Raw genomic sequence first — 14,189 nt, 5'->3', positions numbered from 1 at the left:
GACATGACTCATTACAGTAGAGACTAAGTTTCCAACACTGATGTAAACATGACCTCGAGTTCTGCGGCAGTACATAAAGAGTTTGTGGAACAAGCTCAAGGTCTGATGTTCATCCCCAGTACCCTCAGCGAAAAAGAGCAGTGGTTTGTACCTATACTTTAAGCACTTGGGAGGTGTCTTAGGGTTTACTGATGTGAACAGATACCGTGACTAAGGCAAGTCTTATAAAGGACAACATTTGATTGGGACTGGATTACAGGTTTAGAGGTTCAGTCCAGTATCATCAAGGTGGGAACATGGCAGCATCCAGGCAGGCATGGTGCAGCAGGAGCTGAGAGTTCTACTTCTTCATCTGAGGGTGCTAGTAGAAATCTCACCTCTAGGCAGCCAGGGTGAGGGTCTTAAAGCCTCTCCCAAGCCCCTGTGACACACCTACTCTAAGAGGGCCACATCTTCTAATCATGTCACTCCCTGGGTCGAACTTATGCAAACCTTGTGGCCAAATCAAGCCGGAATCTTGGGCTTGTTTGCTAGAAGAGTCAGAATCTGTGAACTCTAGGTTCAGTGAGAGATCCAGTTTCAAACAATCGAGGTGGAAAAGAGGATGAGAAAGACACTAATGTTGACTTCTGGTCTACATATGAACACACATATGAGCACAAACATATGAGCATAGGCACACACACACACACACACACATACACACACACACCCTGTGCCTAATTGCATCTGTACATTCTTATTAGTAATTGATATACATTAACTACTATTTCTATTGTCTTTATTCTGAAATATTTTAGTGAAAACTCTCAACATTTCAGATCATTTCAAGCGTAAGATGGGAATAGGACTATTATAAAGAAATAATTTGTGAACTCAATTTCCCTGAGCAAATGCACTGAGCTCAAAATAAATCCAGGTATGACAAAGTGAGTTACACAATCTACACCCATCATCTATTACCCCCTCATCTGTTGTTTACTCCTTTCCAAATGAAGATTTTAAAGAAAAATCATAGTGGTTTTGCAGAAACAAATACTAAACACACACCTACAGAAAATGGGAGAGGACACGGCCAGGACCTTAGAGTTATTATTTATTATTTATTATTAAAATCTTCTGTTTATGTCTTTGAAATATGCTGTCCCCTCTCTGTACAGAGACTCTGGACCAGTAAGCCTTGTTAATCTTCTCTTGAGCATACAACTATAGAGGTGCTTAGCATGTGATCTGTAATGCTATCTTCATGTAGAATGAAGACTGAATTCTGTGGGTGCAGAACTGGCCCACTAGACTTCAGCAACTCAGTTTGCACATTGTAGCCCTAAACCAAATGCTTGGCTTTAGATGTCAGCCTCTCATCAAGCTCCCATGTATTTCCAAATTTAGGTAAGTTAATGAGCAGTACCAGGATGCCTACTAGAATGCACAGGAAACCCCACCAAAGTCCAGAAAGTAGGCGCTATCACTTGAGCTAACTCCCTACTGTTGGCCAAGGTTTGAAAAGAAGGAAGGACGAAAGAGGTACAACAATCCACCTCCTTCTTTCCCTGGGTTGCATAGAATGACTGTGATCCCATGAAGAAGTGGAGTCTGTTTTCCCATCCCAAAGATAAGTGGGCTGCCTTTGTAATTTGCTTTGTCCAAGAATGTGAAGGAGGTGGCATATTGTGAGTTTCAAAGGCAGCCTCTCAGGACCACACAGATGCTTTTCCCTGACGCTCCTGCCCACCATGGCCTGATCCCCCAGGGAGGCCACATGGAGCAGAAAGCTATACTAGTTAAGCCATCTCGCCCTGCCAGCCTCAGCCAGCCTGCCAATTGACCACAGATGAATGAACAAGCCCAGCAGAAAGCCTGCAGAGCCCAGTCATGGCCAGAACCACCAGGGTGAGCCCAGTCTGAATCGCTGAACTGTAGTTTGTTTTAGGTCACAAAGTTTTGGAGTAGTTTATTAAACAGCAAAAGCTAAGTCAGAGTCCCATGAATCTTGGTGAGTCACACAGCCCAGAAATATCAGAAAGCAAGTACTTTCCTTGCTTTTCCAGAAAGTTAAAGTTTTATAGAGACACTGAAGTCAGTGCTACTAAAAGTGCTGATCCACAAGAGGCCAAGGGCTGACTCGAGAGTGCAAATCCACACACTGCTCCTTCCTCAAGAGGGTCTTCCTGCAGAAAAGAACATCATCTGGAACAAACAGAGCATAGAACGACATAGTTTGCTTTTATCCTGGTGCAGGGTCCTAATGTTGCTGTAAACAGACAGTGAGTAGTTCATAGATCAGCTGCAGTTTATGGATAATGACCTAAGATATAAGAGCAGGAAATGCATTTGCTGTGACAGGCCCAACAGTAAAAATTTTATGCCTTGAGGACCATATAGGCTATGTTAATTTTGTCATCATATGGAAGCATCCATATCCATGGATGATATATCAGCGAATGAGCATTGCTGTGTTCCAATAAAACTAATTTAAAGACATTTAAAGACACTAAAACTATTTTATAAACAGCAAGCTGTTTTCAGAATGTGAGCTATAGTATACCGACCATGTCAACACAGCTCATCCCCAGCACAGAGAGATCATGATCCTCTCTCTCTGTCTCTGTCTCTGTCTCTGTCTCTGTCTCTCTCTCTCTCTCTCTCTCTCTCTCTCTCTCTCTCTCTCTCTCTCTCTGTCTCCTCTCTGTATGTGTGGTTACAATGTCATGATAATAGGCAAGAATGAGCAGAGAGCTAAAGGCATCCTATCTTACAAGGAGAAAAGAGCCTAAGGTGTTAGCAGGGAATGGATATGTAACTATGGAGGCAGTTGCTTTTAAGTAAGGAAAATATAGTGAGCAGGCACTGCCAATCAAAGTCTTGGCCAAGCCTTGGGGAGTTTTCTTTGCCAATGTTGACATCCCATGGACACAGCTTGGCAGTGAGAAGCCTGAGGTAATTCTTGCCTCCATTCCTCTTCCACATTTCTTTCCTCGCTTTCACTTTTGTCCCCACCTCCCCTTGTTCCCTTTCTCATATCACAGAAGAATGAGGTCCCAGGAGCACCCGGCATCACATTCTCACATAGGTTCAGAAGAGCAGCTGTTAATAATTTATGGCAGCCTCCCTGGGCTCCCTCTCCACATACTGTGAACACAATGCACTCCTCTATCACTAGAATATGAAACAATGGCCTGTCCTATATCCACCCTGGGTTGGGCAGGGTGTGCTCTCGTCAGGAAGTGCCATATAAAGGGCACATAAAAGATACAGCAGCCACCATCTCTCCAGTCTCAAAAAGCTTATCAGGCAGTCTTCCAAATTCTCATTATATCATTTTTATCCTGGCCTTAAAAAAAATCAAAATGTTTCTTTGACAAATGTACTACTCCTTAAATTTCAAGTGGTGGTATTTTATAATCATAAAAGTAAAAACAAAATTTCAAGTACTGTGTGCTCTGCTTATTTCACTGATATATGTATACACACACACACACACACACACACACACACTATAGAATCTGTTAACAATTTCAATCTTTGAGAGGATGAACATAGACTTAAATGGAAATCTTCATATGACTAAGCTTTTCAAGTGGTTTCTTCTACTTAATATTTACTTCACCTTTTGATTAAACCATTGAAATGGCTGGCAGAATTCCCATGTGTGAAGAATAACACACTAGGAGTCAAAACAATTGTCAGCCATTAACAATTCAGCTCAAACTGGTCAAACAAATTTTCTAGAGACAAAACATGGTGCCTTGGTCGCTAGGGAGGACGAGGAGGGACTAAGCCCCAGGAAATGGCATGTAAGGACTCCCCCATGGAAAGCTGCAGACAGGGAAAGAGCTGTGTAAACAAGTGAGATGAAGGGAAGCTGGAAATTAGAGAAAAGAGAAGAGGATGCCTGGGTCTCTACAAAGAGGAGAAGCTATAAGAGAGTTGGTGGTAAATCCTATCTGCTTTTCCAGTTTCCCAGAGGATGATCTCAGCTCAGAGAGCTAAACATTGTCTCTGCTGGCACAGGAGCAGCAGGCTTCTGCTTCTGCCAGGAGGCGGAGGAGGTGTCCTGTGGGCTGTTGAATACCCCTTAGAACAAACCTCCAGGCTATTCTTTGTCTGCCTGTTTTTCACAGCCTCTTGTGAGCAGCACCACACCCTTGTCCCCTCTTGTTGACCAGACTGAAAACTTTTAGCATCTTGTGAGAGCAACTCTAATTTCTCTCAACATGGTATTGCTGTATACAAGAGGTTTTATGACTTTGTATTGAATTCATGAATTCATATGACAGCTAGCCTTCTTCGTCCTCAAATGTGTGTGCATCCCACCATGTTTTACTGTTCTTCTCAAATGATGTCCTTCATCCCTCCTGATGTCTCTCCTTCCTCATTAATATTTAATCCTAGAATCATGTCAGAGCCCAGAAGTCATTGCAGTAATTGCAATCTCCTCCACTGTTAGTAAACAGGTCCTGTTAGTCATCCATATGAAATTCATCCCATCTGGCAGAAAGATGGGAAGTATAATGCTTTGGCATACTATTTCATATATAGAAACACAGGTTTCGATTGCTACTCCATTCTCTTCCTTCATGGTGTCCTATGACTATAAGTACTCAATAGAATGTATAGTCCCAATGATTTATTCATTAATTCATTTACTCACCAAATGCCTGTTAAACAACTCTTGTAGGAAATAATCTTTCACTTGGTAATCGTGCAAAAATATGGTTCCTTAGAGAAATTTTAATCCAGCAGCATGGCTGCTCTGGCAAGGGATTCCAGCCAAAGACCTTCTATGTCTCTGTGATCCAGTTAGTATACATCTTTAATCTCAGGAGACAGAGGAAGGCAAATCTCTGACTTCTAGTCAGTTAATGAATTGAGAGGCTGTGTAGTGAAGTGGAGTTCACTGTAGTTCTGTTCATGGAGTTCAGAGACAGTTTACACAGTGAGAGTTTTACAAGGACAGGTTGCAGAGAGAACAAGCTAGACACAGGTGAAGACAGAATAAGTCAGAGAATGAGAAGGAGCCAGAAGATTCGAACAGATTGCTGAGTTAGTTTGAGGCCAAGCAGAGCAATTCAGTGAGAAGCTGAGAGAAGTCAGCTTGGAGAGAAATTTGAGTCAGAATTTGAGTTGAGCCAGCCAGTCAGAGTTCAAAAAGAACTCTGAAAGGGTGAGCTTATTCAGCAGCAAGCTTTGGAGAGAGCAATTACATCAAGCAAATAAAACTTATATATACATGGTATCAACCTTGCCCTGGAGGATATGCTACCATTCAGATCTGAAATGTCTCCTAAAGTCCATAGGTCCATATGTGAAAGACTTAGTCCATGGCCTGGGTGTGAACCTGTAAGGGTAGTGGAACCTGTAAGAGGTAGAACATATTGGAATGAAGTAAGGTTAACTGAAGTGTGTCCTTGGAGGGGATATTGTGACCAGATTCCATCCTGTCTTTCTCTTTGCTTCTCAGTTGTCATGAAGTAAACAGGCCCTTTCTGCTGCAAGCTCCCACTATGGTATACAATGCTACCTCCAACCCAAAGCAACAGGGCCAAGTAGCCATGTACAGTACCAATGAAATGGTGAACCTAAAGAAACTATTTTTGTTTTAAAGTAGATTATGTTGGACATCATGCCACAGTGACAGAAACCAACATAGGTGATCAACATTGAATAGAAGAACAAGCGAGGCAAACACAAGTTGTAATGTAAAGCCACAATGAAAATAAGAGTGCCATTCTGTCGAGTAGAAGGAGTCAAACATTGCTGGACTTAACAACAACAAAAGCTTCCCGTAGAAAGAGATTTTGAATTGAGAGTTAACAAACTGTGAAACTCACGATGAGAAATGAATGAAGTTTACCTTGAGCGTGAAGCTCATGTAGAGAACTTACAGATTTTACGTTCACTAGCAGGAAAGCTAAAATTGGAATGGATAAGTATAAAAAGAAATGCCAAAGGAAATGAAAGGCCAAGCCCCATATTGTAGAAGATGGTGAACAGGATGCTACACCACACATGTCTAGGTGGGAAGTAGCCTTAGGTGCTACTTAGTCCTGCTTCAGTGCACGTATTGGACCCTTTGCATCCTCAACAGTAGCCCACCAGACCCAGAAGTATCTAGAGGTAGGCACTCTCTATTCAATGGAGCAGCACTCTGTTCTGATCTGAAGTACTAGATTTTTAGAAAGAACTGTTTTATCTTGACTTGGAACTTGCCTTACCTACCTTTAAAATTCTACTCATTAACATTTTTGTTGGTTTTAGTCAGACGGTAACAGTTCTTTATTCTATTTGTAACCATCTCTTAATAAAGTATTCCATTTTTAACTAACAGCGGGCCCACCTATTCATCTTAATTTGCTTACTTAGGAAAAAAAAAGCCGTCTAAAAGGACTAAGTCGTCTAGACTTTTGGAAGCAGCTTATTTTGTCTCTCCTCCTTCCTTACAACACTCCCAAGGTTTCTGGAAAATTTGGCCAAGAATTTCCAGCCCATGTTTCATCATCTCCAGAGGGAAGATTTGTTATGTTTGGTGCCATGACCTTAATATTCTGTGTCTGAGGCTGTTATCTCCTCAGCAGGTTAAGAAGCCACAATAAAATAACTGAAAGACAAGCACAGGCAGGAAAAAGGGCAGTGGATCCCTCAAAACACTATTCACCAAAGGATTGGTGCCCTCCTTCTGAAGTTATTCAGATGTTCCCTGAGTCTTGCCTCAGTACTGCTGCAGAGTAAAATAAGACACAACCACAGTTGGCATTTATAGAGTAGGCTGTGGTGGTAAAAAGTTAAGGTTTGCTGTATGCTTCCAGTGGGTGTGTGCTTGGCTCTGCATCCGCCCAAGAGCTCTGGATTCATGAACGAGCACACACACACACACACACACACACACACACACACACACACACACACACAGAGCATTATTTTTAATATGCCTTACTAGCTCAATGACTGGGCTCTCCCTAACTCCATATAGGTTTACTTTCCCCTCTGATATTCCTGAGTTATACTTGCTAAATCTATATTTCATCTCTGCTACCCCAGACCCAATCAGGAAAGTGGTCCCTGGGGTCATTTTCCCAGATTCTTACATGTCAGCAGGCCTTTAAGTCTGATCTCTGTTTCCCTGTCATGGACACTCTGCCCTTCTCCAGTCCTGCAAATCCTCTTAGTCCCACCAGCCTCTATCCCCCTGCCCAGCCATTGGCCATTGGGTCTTTATTGATCACTCAAAACACCAACTGTTGGCAGGGACCTGCAGCAATGTAGGAATTCCCAAGTAAGTGCAAACCAAACCCCAATAGTAGGCAACAAATGGCTCTTAAATACTGTGAAAATGATGAGGAGAATGGCTGGTGCTAACTAGACTTTCTATCTTAACAGCACAGGTCACACTTTGTCTGCAAAGAAGAATGTACTGAGAGAAAACAGTAGTTGTGAAAGGTTTAGTATTTCTAATAGTGGTTCACCATGACAGTGCCTTCTCATGGATCCAAAAATGAATCTATCTGATAGATTCTGGGTAAAAATGTCTAATTACAACACAAAGTAAACAAATAATGCTGGAACACTGGATACCTATATGCAAATGGGTGAACCAAGACCTTTCTTCACTGTTTATAAAACAATTAACAAAGAAAAACAACTTTCCAAAGTCAATTTTAAACCCTTGGAATGTTAGAAAGTACTAGTATAACTCTTTATGACTTTTATTCAGGCAATTGCTTCTTAAATATTATACCTAAGATATAAATAACAAATACAAATTAGAGGTTATCAAAATTAAACCCTTCTTAAAATGAAAGGGCACCATCAAGAAAGTCAATTTAGTGTAGGCAAAAGAGTTTGAATAGACACTTCTCCAATGAAGAAGTGACCAATAAGAATATAAAAGATGTTCATGTTCATTAGTTATTAGGGAAATGTCAAAATCACAATAAGATGGTATTTTATACTCACTGTATAAATTTAATTTTTTATTGGGTATTTTATATATTTACATTTCAAATGTTGTTCCCCTTCCCAGTTCCCCCCTCTCCCATATCTCCTCCCCTTAATTCTATGTGGATACTCTAACACCCTGGCATACCACTACTCTGGGAAAATGAGCCTTCACAGGACCAAAGGCTTTCCTCCCATCGATGCCAGACAATGACATCCTCTGCTACATATGAAACTGAAACCATGGGTCCTTCCTTGTGTACTCTTTGGTTGGTGGTTTAATCCCTGGGAGATATGGTGGGTTTGGTTCGCTGACATTGTTGTTCTTCCTATGGGGTTGAAAACCCCTTCAGGCCCCCCAGTCCTCCCTTCAATTCCTCTATTGGGGTCCCCTCTGTATAACTAAGGCTCTGGAAGAGCATCTCAGGAGACAACCATATCAGGCTTCTGTCAGCAAGGACTTCTTGGCATCAGCAATAGTGACTGGATTTGGTGACTGCATATGGGATTGATCCCCATGTGGGGCAATCACTGGACGGCCTTTCCTTCAGTCTCTGCTCCACTCTTGGTGCCTGTATTTCCTCCTGTGAGTCCTTGGTTCCCCTTTCTATGAAGGACTGAAGCATCCACATTTTTGTCTTTCTTCCTCTTGAGCTTCATATGGCCTGTGAATTGTATCTTGGGAATTCTGAGCTTTTGGGCTAATAGCAACTTACCACTGAGTGCATACCACATGTGATCATTTGTGACTGTGTTACCTCACTCAGGATGATATTTTCTAGTTCTAGCCATTTGACTGTGAATTTCATGAAGTCATCGTTTTTAATAGCTGAGTAGTACTCCATTGTGTAAACGTACCACATTTTCTGTATCCATTCCTCTGTTGAAGTGTTCTTTTCATCTTCTAGCTATTATAAGCAAGGCGCTATGAACATAGTGGAGCATGTGTCCTTGTTATATGTTGGAGCATCATTTGGGTGAATAGATGGTATAGATGGGTCCTCAGGTAGTGCAATGTCCAATTTTCTGAGGAACCTCCAGACTGATTACCAGAGTGGTTGTACCAGCTTGCAATCCCACCAACAGTGGAGGAGTATTCCTTTTTCTCCACATCCTTGCCAGCATCTGTTATCACCTGAGTTTTGATCTTAGCTATTCTGACTGGTGGGAGGTGGAATCAAAGGGTTGTTTTGATTTGCATTTTCCTGAGGACTAAGAATGTTTAACGTTTTTATCTTCTTCTTATTAAAGATTTATTTATTATATATAAGCACACTGTAGCTGTCTTCAGATACAACATCATTACAGATGGTTGTGAGCCACCATGTGGTTGCTGAGAGTTGAACTCAGGACCTCTGGAAGAGCACTCAGTGCTCTTAACCACTGAGCCATCTCTCCAGTCCATGTTAAACATTTATTTAGGTGCTTCTCAGTCATTCAATATTCCTCAGTTGAGAATTCTTTGTTTTAGCTATGTACCCCATATTTTAATGGAGTTATGTTGTTCTCTAGAGTCTAACTTCTTGGATTCTTTGTATATATTAGCTATTAGCCCTAGATAAAATGTAGGATTGGTAAAGATCTTTTCCTAATATGTTGGTCATTGTTTTGTCCTATTGACAGTGTCCTTTGCCTTACAGAAGCTTTTCAGTTTTATGAGGTCCCATTTGTCGATTCTTGATCTTAGAGCATAAGCCATTGGTGTTCTGTTCAGGAAATTTTCCCCTGTTCCTATGTGTTCAAGGCTCTTCCCTGGTTTCTATTTTATTAGATTCTGTGTATCTGGTTTTATGTGGCTGTCCTTGACCCACTTGGACTTGAACTTTGTACAAGGAGATAAGAATGGATCAGTTTGAATTTTTCTACATCTGACCTCCAGTTGAACCAGCACCATTTGTTGAAAATGCTGTCTTTTTTCCATTGGATGGTTTTATCTCTTTTGTAAAAGAACAAGTGACCATAGGTGTGTAGGTTCACTTCTGGGTCTTCAATTCTATTCCATTGATCTACCTGTTGTTCTCTTTACCAATACCATACTGTTTTTTTTTTATCACTATTGCTCTGTAATACAGCAGGAGGTTAGGGATGGTGATTCCCCAACAAGTTTTTTTTTCCCCATCTTTATTAACTTGAGTATTTCTTATTTACATTTCAATTGTTATTCCCCTTCCCTGTTTCTGGGCCAACATCCGCCTAACCCCTCCCCCTTCCCTTCTATGTGGGTGTTCCCCTCCCCATCCTCCCCCCATTACCGCCCTCCCCCCAACAATCAGGTTCACTGGGGGTTCAGTCTTGGCAGGACCAAGGGCTTCCCCTTCCACTGGTGCTCTTACTAGGCTATTCATTGCTACCTATGAGGTTGGAGCCCAGGGTCAGTCCATGTATAGTCTTTGGATAGTGGCTTAGTCCCTGGAAGCTCTGGTTGGTTGACATTGTTGTTCATATGGGGTCTCAAGCCCCTTCAAGCTCTTCCAGTCCTTTCTCTGATTCCTTCAACAGGGGTCCCGTTCTAAGTTCAGTGGTTTGCTGCTGGCATTCGCCTATGTATTTGCTGTATTCTGGTTATGTCTCTCAGGAGAGATGTACATCTGGTTCCTGTCAGCCTGCACTTCTTTGCCTCATCCATCTTGTCTAATTGGGTGGCTGTATTGGGAAGCAAGTTGATCCTTCCTCCTTTTTGTCTCTTTCTGAACAAGGAGGTCGATGAGCCTGTTGGTAGAATGTGGTTGGACTGAGGTTACTAGGGGGAGAGAGTTGTAGAGGGTGAGAAAATGGAGGACTTTAGGTCAGAGGACATAAAGTGGCACATGAAAAGGATGGGCAAATATAGAGAGCTCATGCCCAGAATGTAGACTGTAGGCAACACAGCACTACTGTATTTGGAATTCATGCTAAATGAATAGAGTTTTTCAATCCTCTCTTGGCATAATAAAACAAAACAAAACCAGTCAAAAATGGTAACTATATAAGATGATACTTAAGCCAATTGTTTTACCACAATGGCACATTGACATATGTAACCCATTACACCACTGTGCAACACTTAGATGCTCATGCTTTGTATAATTGGATATGGTTTAGCCTCCCTAGGCTCATGTGTTAGAAACCTGATCCTCAGTGTGAGTGTGCTGAGGTAACAGACCCTTGAGAGATTATGAGTTCATGAGGATACCACATGAGGGCTAGAAAAATACAGTTAATGACGAGCTTGGTTCTAAAGAAAATCAGACATGTAAAGCAGTGAAAGTATATTTCTCTCTCTCTCTCTCTCTCTCTCAATATATATGTATATATATATATCTTTATTAATTGTGAATTTCACATCATGAACCCCAATCTCATTCATCTCCTGGGCCATTCATAGCTCCCCTGTACCACAAATACAAAACAAAAATAAAAAATTAAACAAAAACTCTCCCTGTGCAAGTTGCTGTGTTTCAGTGTGTTCTACAGTGTACCCTTTTGCCCAAACAACTTTACTTGCAAATGTTCATTGCAATGAATCATTGGTTTGGTTCAAGGCTTAAGCTACACAATCAATACTGGGTCCTCACTGGAACTCTTCACAGATATCCTGGTGTTGCCCTGTGCCTTAGAGATCCTGCAGCTTTGGATCTGCAGGACCGGCCCCTTCATACATTCCAGTAGTTCTTAGATGGGAGTGGGTATTGGTGTGGGCCAACTCAAAGCCCTGCATCTGGGCCTGGGTGGTAGCGGAGTTGGTCAGCCGGCCAACATTCCTGCGCCTGCACCACCAGGGCCAGCTACTGTGTTGCTTCGGCGAGGTATGGACCAAGCTTGTACTCCTGAGTGCTTTAACAAATAAGAGGGGGGCCAGATGACCTGCTCTCTTGACCTAGGGGCAGGGAGCCACACTACCCAGGGGATGTACAGGGCTGGCTCTCCTGAGTGCTGAAGCTTGTGGGGGGTGGGCCATCTCTTCTACACTCCCTTGGGGCCTGAATTCGTGCTACTAGAGCCAGCTATTCCAAGCTACCCAGGCACAGCAGGGCTAGTTCTCTTGCTGCATGTGAGGGGTGAGGCCAGATATCAACATGGCTTTAGGTGGCAGGCATCACAAGCCAGGGACATAGGCATGACCTTTGGTGGTAACACTGGCCTTGGACACACACAGTCCCTGGCTGTTATAAGACCAGGAACTCAGACATCGCCCTCCAAAGCAGGAATGTCACCATGGCCTCAGGTAGCAATGCAGGCCATTCAATTCAGTATGGCCTTTGCCATCAGCATGGCCTCTGGCCATCAACAGGTTCTCAGGTAGCAGCCCAGACCACTGACATCCTCATGGCTTTCAGCCACAACAGGAGCCACAGATATCAGTAGAGATCCTCCTTGTGGTAGAGCCGTGGACAAAGACATGGCCGTTGGTGGCAGCCTGGGCTCGGGCATCACCATGACCCCAGGTGGTTGCACAGGATCCTCATGTCCACCTGTTTCTCACCACCGCCTCTCTCTATGGTGCACAAATACATTTTCTCTCCCACCTCTCTGCCGTCTACTCCATCTCCCTTCACCTTCATCTTCCTCTCTATCACATATTTGATGGTCATCGTGACGCCTGCTGTGGAGAACTGGTGTGGTCACTTGGGTGTTTTCTGTCTTACCCAGAGCTGAGGGTCCACAGATCTCTTCATATTTTGTCTGCTTGACAGCCCTTCTTTTACTTCCATCATTGCTGAGATCCAGTCATGGGAAGGGAGATCAGGTGTGAGGAGGAATGAGTTCCCTGTTTGGGGAACTCCGAACTCCATGAAGATCTTTGTGGTGGCACCAGCCCATGAAAACATCATTGTTCTGCTTTGCTGTTATGGAAATGCTTATGTATGTTATCAAAATACACAACTTTTATGGTAAGGTAGGTGGTGAGTAAATGATCTCTTAGTATCTCTAAGGAGGACAAATATTCTTCAGTCTGAGTGACCTTAGGTAAATGCTTTGACTATATCTCATCCTGTGTGTGAAGAAGATTCCCCAAGTAACCTTTAGACAGTGATTTTCAAACTTCCTAGTGATGTGACCTTTAGGTATACTTCCTTATGTTGTGGTGACTCCCAACCATAAAATTATTTTCATTGCTACTTTATAACTATAATTTGTTACTGTTATGAATTGCAGTGTTATGAATTATACTATAAGTATCTGTGTTTTCTGATGGTCTTAGGCAATGCCTGTGAAAGGATTGTTCAACTCCCAAAGTAGTCATGTCCCATAGGTTGAGAACTACTGCTCTATAGCCTCCTTTAGTATGTGTATGAGTGCATATGTGTGCAGGTTCACATGCATGTGAAAGTCAGAAGACAAGTTCAGACATTATTTCTAGGCATTCATGGGACCATGCCTAGCTCGTGATATGGGCACTAGGATCTGAATTCCAGCCACAATGCAAGTACCCTGATCCACTGATTCATTTTCCCAAACATCTACCTTTTCTTACATGAGCTAGGAGAATAGAACTTGCTTGCCAGTCAAACGCCAATGGCTGAATTATATCCCAGCTTGTCTTGTCCCTTTTTTAGAGCCAATGCTTGTATGTCTTGTTTTTCCATTCTGAGAAATGAGTCAGTTGGAAGACAAATGAAGCTTTAGAATCAGCTATGTGGTGGGGAACATGCTAGAAATGGTCCTACTCCCCAGTTCTACCTGATTAGGTTAACCCTCAGAACTGGTGGTTTTAGAGATGTAAGCCAATCAACAAATATTGTCAGGCACAAAGTAGCCCCCTCAAGCAATCTTGGAACTTTTCCAATGCTTTGCCTAATGTGGTAAGTTGGGGGCCTCTGTCAATATCTGCAGTGTCCCTCCAACTCTTCCGGTAGCTAAACCTTCTATCCTGAGTTTCCTGATTTAAAGCTAGTCTGGTCTCGGTTAATCTGCTTATCTTCCCACAACAAGCTCATGGACTACTCTCTGAGAAGAGCCTTCTCATTCCACATACATCACAAGAGCATTGCTAACCGATTTCACTTTTCACCTTTGAATGGGAGTTGTCTAAGGTCAGGTATGCGATATGGTATATAGGCTTACACATCTGGTCTGTTGACACTGCAGATCTTCCCTCTGGACAGAAACTGGATCCTGAAGGTTCACAGCACTTGGAACAGGATGCCAGAGAAAGATTTAATAGACAGTTCCACAGAAACAGACTTCTAGCTTTGGGCTCTCAGGGTACAAGGCCCAGGCCATACGAGAGCTGCTTCATCTCATCCCCCCATTCCAACAGAGAGGATTCAAGT

The sequence above is a fragment of the Rattus norvegicus genome, chromosome 9 (assembly GCF_036323735.1).
Source record: "Rattus norvegicus strain BN/NHsdMcwi chromosome 9, GRCr8, whole genome shotgun sequence".
Classification (NCBI taxonomy): domain Eukaryota; kingdom Metazoa; phylum Chordata; class Mammalia; order Rodentia; family Muridae; genus Rattus; species Rattus norvegicus.
This window is presented reverse-complemented; position numbering follows the sequence as displayed.